This window comes from Spermophilus citellus (assembly GCF_964194105.1).
Source record: "Spermophilus citellus genome assembly, chromosome: 3".
Lineage (NCBI taxonomy): Eukaryota > Metazoa > Chordata > Mammalia > Rodentia > Sciuridae > Spermophilus > Spermophilus citellus.
The window spans coordinates 106,747,748-106,757,809 of NC_138184.1; the positions used below are offsets into that span (position 1 = coordinate 106,747,748).

General features: G+C 37.3%; 1 pseudogene across 1 annotated transcript; it reads right to left on the reverse strand.

Moving 5' to 3' along the window:
- Positions 1–3,259: 3,259 nt before the first annotated feature.
- Positions 3,260–9,460, reverse strand: LOC308645241 (coatomer subunit zeta-2-like; annotated as a pseudogene). The gene is made up of 2 exons: positions 9,387–9,460; positions 3,260–3,960 (listed from the first exon to the last, which is right to left on the reverse strand). The product of its transcript is annotated as a coatomer subunit zeta-2-like (transcript).
- Positions 9,461–10,062: the final 602 nt, after the last annotated feature.

A 10,062-nucleotide genomic window follows, 5' to 3' on the forward strand; every position in this document is an offset into this window, starting at 1 on the left:
CACAGTTGCTTGATCTCACATTAGTGACAAACTCATGTTTGTCACTAATTAGTCTCAATCATTTTTCATGACTTTTCCCACTGAAATCCCTTGTGGGATTGTGGATTTAGGGGTTAAATATTAGAGTTTTTTGGTTCAAATGGTAGATTTTCAGCTATGAATGTAACATCTTGTTGATGAATAGCTCATTATCTCTTATTTAATTGAAATGTTTTAGATGTTCATATAACTCACTCTGCTCTGCAGTACATTTGCTTATGGGGACTCTGCTGCCATCCACCTCCTCCTGTAGTTTCTTTGCAGAGCACCTGGAACCACAGCACATTCTTCCATCTGGCTCCACATTCACCCATTTGATCCAGCCAACCCTCAGGGATCAAGTCCATGTTCTTTTCCTATTCTCTACAACCTAAAGTAATGTTTCTTATTTAACATGTCCCCTCCCTCCCTCTTCACTTTTCCTCCCTCTTTCCCTCCATCCCTTCCTTCCTTTCTTCCCTCGTCACTTCCAACCTTCCTTCTTTTCTTCCTTTCTTCATTTCTCCCTTCCTTTCTTTTTCTGAGATCTGGAGGATAGAACTTAGGGTCTCCCATGCTAGACAAGTGCTCTGTCACTGAGCTGTATCATGAGCCATGTAATATTTCCACTTGAATCAACACAGAACCCCAATCCAACATGTACAATCCAGAGCAATCAAGGTTATTGCCTCAGATCTGTCTCTTCCTTAGATATCTACTCAGGTGAACTTGCATACTCATTCTACAAACACATGTTGAATATGTACTCTCTGCCATACTGGCTTCTGGGCTCTGTATATATAGCAGTGACAAAACTGAAAAAAAAAATCCTGTTTTCAAAGAGTTTAATTTCTGGAGGGGTAACAGAGTGAAGAGAGCCACAGAAAAATGTTCTCACATGACTGAATCCAAATTAAACATGCTCACCTTTGGCAGCTAGAGCTCACTCCTGACTGCTGAAAGCCCCTCCCTTCCTTCAGGAGATGGACAATGAACATCCTCCCACTTTGTCCATGGCTTTCCCTCAGCCTCCCCCACTCCCTGTCTCTGAAAGCAGGTGCCCAACACTGCTCTCTTGCAGTCTCTCCTTGTTTCTTGTCACAAGTTGTCTGTCTTGAGGATGTATAAAAAGACAATTAAGTGACAATATAAAGCGTTAGCAACTTATTAAAGATGATATCCATTTATTGATAAATAATTTAGAAGAAGTACACATACTTGATTCTTTTTTTTTTTTTTAAAGAGAGAGTGAGAGAGGAAAGAGAGAGAGAATTTTTAATATTTCTTTTTTAGTTCTCGGCGGACACAACATCTTTGTTGGTATGTGGTGCTGAGGATCGAACCCGGGCCGCACGCATGCCAGGCAAGCGCGCTACCGCTTGAGCCACAACCCCAGCCCACTTGATTCTTCACCTATTCAGAATCAATAGTTGGATTCCCACTACTAAAATGTAAAATGATGTGTACTTTGAAGTATATTTTAATATAGTTTAATTATAATATAATAAAATCATATTAAATATAATTATACTATATTATATTATAATGTATCATATCATATAATATGTAATCATAATTATAATGTATTTATATTATATAATCATAATTATATATTATTATATAATACATCATAATTATATAATTATATAATATAACTATAATATACAATATATTATAATTATAATAATATAATATAATTATATAACTATAATTATATAATTATATAATATATAGTATAATTATAATATAATATAATTAAACTATATTAAATAGTTTAATTTTAATCAATCAATTTTGTTTTATTTATTTATTTTTATTGATTTTTTATATATGACAACAGAATGCATTAAAATTCATATTAGACATATGGAGCACACATTTTTCATGTCTCTGGTTGTATACAAAGTATATTCACACCAATTCATGTCTTCATACATGTACTTTGGATAATGATGTTCATCACATTCCACTATCATTTCTAACCTTCCCCTTCCACCCCCTGCCCAATCTAGAGTTTGTCTATTCCTTCCATGGTCCCCTTACCTGGCCCACTATAATCAGTCTCCTTATATCAGAGAAAACATTCAGCATTTGTTTTTTGGGGATTGGCTAACTTCACTTAGCATTATCTTCTCTAGCTCCATCCATTTACCTGCAAATGCCATGATTTTATTCTCTTTTATTGCTGAGTAATATTCCATTGTGTGTACATGCCACATTTTTTTTATCCATTCATCTATTGAAGGGCATCTAGGTTGGTTCCACAGTTTAGCTATTGTGAATTGTGCTGCTATAAACATTGATGTGGCTGTGTCCCTGTAGTATGCTGTTTTTAAGTCCTTTGAGTATAGACCAAGGAGAGAGATAGCTGGGTCAAATGGTGGTTCCATTTCCAATTTTCCAAGAAATCTCCATACTGCTTTCCATATTGGATGCACCAATTTGCAGTCCCACCAGCAGTGTATGAGTGTACCTTCTTTCCTCCATTCTCTCCAACACTTATTGTTGTTTGTCTTCATAATAGCTGCCATTCCGACATGAGTAGTTTTGATTTGCATCTCTCTAATTGCTAGAAATGACAAACATTTTTTCATATATTTATTGACTGATGGTATATCCTTTTCTGAGAAGTATCTTTTCAGTTCTTTGGCCCATTTATTTTATTTTTTTGGTGTTTAGCTCTTTGAGTTCTTTATATACCCTAGAGATTAGTGCTCTATCTGATGTGTGAGGGGTAAAAATTTGCTCCCAAGATGTAGGTCACTATTCACCTCACAGATTGTTTTTTTTTCTTTTTTCTTCTTTTCTTTTTTTTTTATTTTTTATTTGTAGTTGGACACAATACTTTATTTAATATATTTATTTTTTATGTGGTGCTGAGGATCAAACCCAGGGCCTCACACATGCTAGGCGAGCACTCCACTGCTGAGCCACAACACTAGCCCCCACAGATTGTTTGTTTTGCTGATACAAAACTTTTTAGTTTGAATTCATCCCATTTATTGATTCTTTTTTTTTCCAGAAGACAAAGCAGATTTATTATATCTCTCTGATTCCAAAAGTCTAGGAGAAGTTCTAAGCAAAGCAGCTTATCTGGTTCCCGTGGCCCAAGGGCAGGCCAGGGCGCTGAGAAGGGGTAATCAAGCAGGGGCCAACCCTTTGTTTCTCAGAATCCCTTGCCCAATTCCTCAAGCATCAGTTCTGAGGGAGGCCCGGGAAGGCAGAAGGATTTCTTCTGCCCCTTGGGCTTTTGCTAGGAATGGGGAATTTTTGCTTTGGGGAAGGAAGCCCTGAATCCACAGCCTTCATTTCAGTAACAACCATTTAATTTGTTCCTTGGCAGACTGGAGAACCTGGGTCACACTCTGTTCATTTAGGCTGGGCTGTCATCTGCCCTAAAATTTACTTTCTGGATCACTTGCTGAGGGTCACTCTCCAGAATCACACCACCATCCACAATCTCATCCAGCACCAAGAAGGCTCCATCCATGTTCTCCAGCAACCAGCGCTTCTCCACATTCTCGTTCTCATGGGATGAACCCACCACATACAGGAAGAGGTCAATGCTGCTCTTGTAGATGACAGTCATGCCCCCTGAAAAATGTGATCTCACTCTCAGTCCTACTGGTCTTGTTGAAGACATTTGTCTCAAAAACCATCTGCTCCTTCATGGATGGGGATGTGTCATCATAATATGTGGCCAGCAGCTGTGGCTCATCATTATCTAGGATGAAGACAGCCTTGATGGTGTAGAGGGAAGGTTCCTGTGACTGCAGCCCTGAGGACTCTCTGGCTCCAGTGGGCGGTGTCGGGCACCAGGCCTGGGAAGCCCCGACCCTCTCCCCGGGGTGCAGATGTGGCCAGGCCTCAGGCCACTGCCTCCATTTATTGATTCTTGATTTTAATTCTTGCACTATAGGAGTCTTATTTAGGAAGTTGGGCCTAACCCCACATGATGGAGATTAGGGCCTACTTTTTCTTCTATTCCACACAAGGTCTCTGGTTTAATTCCTGGGTCCTTGATACACTTTGAGTTGAGTTTTGTGCATAGTGAGAGATAGGAGTTAAATTTCATTTGATGGATTTCTAGTTTTCCCAGCACCATTTGTTGAAGAGGTTATCTTTTCTTCAATGTATATTTTTGGCACCCGTGTCTAATATAAGATAACTATAGTTATTTGGGATAGTCTCTGTGTCTCTATTCTATACCATTGGTCTACCAGTCTGTTTTGGTGCCAATACCATTATGTTTTTGATACTATTGCTCTGTACTATAGTTTAGGGTCTGGTATAGTGATGCCACATGCTTCACTCTTCCTGCTAAGGATTGCTTTAGCTATTCTGGGTCTCATATTTTTCCAGATGAATTTCATGATTGCCTTTTCTATTTCTATGAGGAACACCATTAGGATTTTGATCAGAATGGCATTAAATCTGAATAGTGCTTTTGATAGTATGGTCATTTTTATAATATTAATTCTGCCTATCCAAGAGCAAAGTAGATCTTTCCATCTTCTAAGGTCTTCTTTGATTTCTTTTCTTAGGGTTCTGTAGTTTTCATTGTATAGACCTTTCATCTCTCTCATTGATTCCCAAATCTTTTATTTGTTTTTTTGAGACTATTGTAAATGTTTTCCTCATTTACCTTTCAAAGGATTTGTCACCGATATACAAAAATGCCTTCAATTTATGGGTGTTGATTTTATATTCTGTTCTTTGCTGAATTTATTTACTAATTCTCGAAGTTTTCTGGTGGAACTTTTGGTCTTCTAGGTATAGAAACATATCATCAGCAAATAGTGCAATTGAAGTTCTTTTTTACCTATGTGTATTCCTTTAATTTCTTTGGTCTGTCTAATTGCTCTGGCCAGTGTTTCAAGAACTATGTTAAATAGAAGTGGTAAAAGAGGGCATTTCTGTCTTGTTCCAGTTTTTAGAGGGAATGCCTTCATTTTTTCTCCATTTAGAATGATGTTGGCCTGGGGCTTAGCATAGATAGCCTTTACAATGTTGAGATATGTTCCTGGCATCCCTAATTTTTCTAGTGTTTTGAACATGAAGGCATGTTGGATTTTTTCAAATGTTTTTTCTGAGTCTATTGAGATGGTTATTTGATTCTTAACTTTGAATTGATGTGATGAAGTACATTATTGATTTCTGTGTGTTGAACCAACCTTGTATCCCTGGGTTGAACCCTACTTGATCATGGTGTACTATCTTTTTGATATGTTTTTATATTCAATTTGCAAGGATTTTATTGAGAATTTTTTCATCTAAGTTCATTAGAAGTATTGGTCTGAAGTTTTCTTTCTTTGATTTGTTTTTGCCTGGTTTTGGAATCAAGGTGATATTGGTCTCATAGAATGAGTTTGGAAGTGCTCCCTGTTTTTCTATTTTCTGAAATAAATTGAAGAGTAATGGTATTAGTTTTTCTTTAAAGCTCTTGTAGAACTCAGCTATGTAACCATATAGTCCTTGGCTTTTCTTGGTTGGTAGTCTTCTGATGGCATCTTCTATTTCATCACTTGATATTGGTGTGTTTAAATTGTGTACCTCATCCTGATTCAATGTGGGCAAATTATATGACCCTAGAAATTTGTCAATGCCTTCTATATTTTCTATTTTATTGAAGTATAAGTTTTTGAAATAATTTCTAATTATCCTCTGTACTCTTGTAGTGCTTGTCGTGATGTTACCTTTTTCATCACATATATTAGTAATTTGAGTTTTCTTTCTCTTTCTCTCTGTTAGCATAGCTAAGATTCTGTCAATTTTATTTATTGTTTCAAAGAACTAACTTTTTGTTTTGACAATTTTTTCAATTATTTCTTTTGTTTCGATTTCATTGATTTCAGCTCTAATTTTAATTATTTCCTGCCTCCTACTGCTTTTGGGGTTTATTTGTTCCTTTTTTCCTAGGGCTTTGAGATATAATATTAGGTCATTTATTTGTTGACTTTTTCTTCTTTAAAGGAAGGAACACCATGCAATGAACTTTGAGTACGGCTTTCCTATTGTCCCAGAGATTTTGATATGTTGTATCTATGTTCTCATTTACCTCTAAGAATTTTTAAATCTCTTCCTTGATGTGTTTTGTGACCCATTGTTCATTCAATAGCATAATTTTTAGTCTCTGGGTGTTGGAGTAATTTTTATTTTTTTGTCATTGATTTCTAATTTCATTTGATTATGATCTGATAAAATGCAGGGTAGTATCTCTACTTTCTTGTATTTTCTAAGAGTTGCTTTGTGGCATATTGTATGGTCTATTTTGGAGAAGGATCCATTTGCTGCTGAGAAGAAAGTGTATTTGCTTGATGAAGGATGAAATATTCTATATATGTCAGTTAAGTCTAAGTTATTGATTGTGTTATTGAGATCTATAGTTTCTTTATTCAACTTTTGTTTGGAAGATCTATCCAGTGGTGAGAGAGATGTGTTAAAGCCACCCAAGATTATTTTGTTGTGGTCAATTTGGCTCTTGAACTTGAGAAGAATTTGTTTGATTACATAGCTGCTTAATTTTTGGGGGCAAATATATTTATGATTGTCATGTTTTGTTGGTGTATGGTTCCCTTGAGCAGTATAAAATGTCCTTCTTTATCCCTTTTAATTAACTTTGGCTTTAAGTCTACTTTATTTGATATGAGAATGGAAACCCCTGATTGCTTCTGCAGTCCATATGAATGGTATGATTTTTCACCTTCAGTCTGTGTATGTCTTTTTCTATCAGATGAGTCTCCTGGAGGCAGCAATTTTTTAATCCAATCTGCTAGTCTATGTCTTTTGATTGGTGAGTTTAAGCCATTAACATTTAGGGTTATTATCGAGACATGGTTTGTATTCCCAGGTATATTTGTTTATTTTTGTTATTTAATTTGACTTGTTTTCTTCTTTGATTAGTTTTTCCTTTGGTGCAATACCTCTCTATGCTGATTTTCATTATTGTTTTTTTGTTTCTTTTTTATGAAATATTTTGCCAAGGATGTTTTGTAGTGCTGGTTTTCTAGCTCTAATTCTTTTAACTTTTGTTTATCATGGAAATTTTTTATTTCATCATCAAATTTAAAGCTTATTTTTTCTGGATTCAAGATTTTTGGTTGGCATTCATTTCTTTCAGAGCTTGATATAGGTCATTCCAGGTTCTTCTAGCTTTTAGGGTTTATGTTGAAAAATCTGCAGTTATCCTACTTGGTTTCCTCCTTTATGTAATCTGATTCCTTTCTCTCCTTATTCTGTATGTTAGCATTTTCATTATAATGTGCCTTGGTGTGGACCTGTTGTGATTTTGTACATTCGGTGTCTTGTAGGCTTCTTGAATTTGGTTTTCCAATTCATTCTTTTTTTAAAATTTTTTTTATATTATTTAATTGAATAGATTGTTCATTCCTTTGGTTTGGACCTCTATGCCTTCCTCTATCCCAATAACTCTTAAATCTGGTCTTTTTATGCTATCCCATATTTCTTGAGTGTTCTGCTCAAGGTTTCTTACCATTTTCATTGTGTGGTCTACATTCTTTTCAAGATTATATATTTTGTCTTCATTGTCTGAGGTCCTGTCTTCCAAGTGATCCAATCTGTTGGTGATGCTTTCTTTTGAGCTTTTATTGTTTCTTTCATTTCAAGAATTTCTGTTTTTTTTTTTTTAGAACCTCTATCTCCCTGTTGAGGTGATCTTTTGCTTCCTATATTTGTTTATGCTCCTTGTTGACATTTTCTTTTGCTGCTTGTATGTGCTCTCTTATATCTTCCTTCAGTTCACAGAACATTTTAATCATCTACATCTTGAAGTCCTTGTCTGTCATTTCTTCTGGTGTTGTTGTCATGAATTCTAAAAATGTGGTGTCTTGATTTGTTGGGGGCACTTTCTTCCCTTGTCTTTTCATGTCACTTCTAGGTCTGTGGGTCCAGGGTGTTATTATTTTTACCCTATAGTTTTGTAGTGCTTTTTTAGGTTCCAAAACCTCTTATTTGTAGGGAAGAACAATGTTAACAGATCTCAATATAAACAATATACCATGTATAAAGAATTCATTGCTATTAAGATGCTTACAGTTTGGTCACAAGTACAGAAATGTTGGATTTGATTATCATCTGTAATATAATCAGTAAGTTTGTAAAAGTGTTTACAGTTTCTGATGGTGGACAATGAACTGAGCATGAGTAGTAGGATTATATGTTGAGGATGCAGGTTATGAAGATATAGAAGTTAATATATCTTATGAAAGAGAAATCTTATGGAGAGAATTAGTAGAAAGAGAATAGACAAGAAGTAGTTTGGGTAGACAAGTATGTGGAAAGATAGTGGAGTACATTAAACAAACACAGTTTCATAGTTGTATGAATATCAAACACATTTAGAAAAATAAAGGATGTTAAAATAGTAAAGATTGGAGGTAAAAGAATAAAAGAAGAAAACAAAACCATATACAACACATCTATATTATATTATTTAAATGTCCCAGTCCTCAAAATCCCAATTAATGCAAAGTTCTTTGTTTCACATATGTTGGGGATGTGAGGCCAGGAGAATAGAGGGAGAGAAGAAAAAAGAAAAAAAATTCTTAAATGAAGAAACCAGGATTGTTGCTAGTTTTAGAGATCTGTATCTTTTCTGCTTCCCTTCTCATCCAATACGTGGGGTTGTCTGTTGTTAACTGGTATCTCTGCCCTCAGGACAGTGAAGGTAACCCGGAAGTGAGGAGTGGCACCCAAAAATCCCTGCAGGGAGACTGCACCTCAAGGATCTCTTTTTGGGTCTGCTCATATGACTTGAGCACCTGGTCCTATCTGTCTATCTTGCCTGAAGTTTTCCTAGTTCCTTGTCTCTCTGTTAGTCTCCAAACTTTTGCCCTGTTTCCCTCTCCCTTAGCAGTTCCCAATTGAGGGACCTCTTTCCCCGGGGCTCCCATGTGTGTACACCCTGGTCGCACTGCACATCAGTCCCACTGAGAGCTGTTTTGTGTCAGGAAGCTCCTGTGCTGGGTTTCTTTCACTGGGGATAGCGGGGGAGTTGGAAACTAGGTGCCTGCCCAGCTGGAGTTCCAATCTGGGAGCTGCCCCCACCAAATATGGAGAGGAAGGTAAGCCAAGATGAAGGTGGTTCACTTCCAGATCTGGGGTGTCGGGTGGAGTGGGGGAAGCTAGGAAATGGCATTGTTCTGAGGGTAGGTAGCAGCTGAGTGACCTGTTTTGGAGTGGAGCGATGTCTGGGAGTTCTGCAGTGGTGCTAATAGGTGATCTTGCTAAGGCACTTGTAAGCCCTGCATTGGCTAAAACTTCAGGTGTTGGCTGTCAGGAGCTGGGAGTCCTACTGGAATGCTGAGGCCCAGAGCCCTTCATGGGGGCACAGCACTGGTGATTTCTACTTGAGAACAGATGTATACAGGTCCTCTATCACTCTCAGAGATGCAATGTTCCCACTAGGTGAGATCTGGGTCATGCAGCAACACAGAATGTTGCCTCCCTCTGGTCCACCATCTTGGATTTTGAGGTCTAAATAGTTTAATTCAATATAATAGTTTTAGTATTTCATCAACTGACTGAAGCACAAGAGAATAGGTGGGTTATAATTACTATGCCCTTCCCATGCCATATTGTACAGAATAAATTCCAGTCCAGTACATATTTTTTCTGGCCATCAATTTTCCTTCCTTTAAGCACTTCCTTTACTGTAGAAGCAGCTCTTCATTTGCACGAAGCCCCAAAGTCTTTCTTTTGGCATGCAAATATTCTCACATCAGAATTATTTGTGGGATTGTTCGTTGAGGTCTTGAATGTTGCAGTTTTGGGGAGTTCCCTGATAGATTTTTGTTGAGAGCCACAGCCGAAGGGGCCCCAGCAGACTTCCAGCTGCCAGCTGATGATTGGCTCACACTGGCCCCAGAAACCTTCCAACTGCCAGCTGATTGGCTCCTCTGTGGTGATGCTCATTGGGCTGTTTCCCTGCCCTTTCAGACCAGGGAGCTGCTCATTGGGGGACATTTTTGGCTCTGCCCACGTGACCCAGCCAATCAGCCTCAAGAGCAGGAGGAGTGAGGGGGT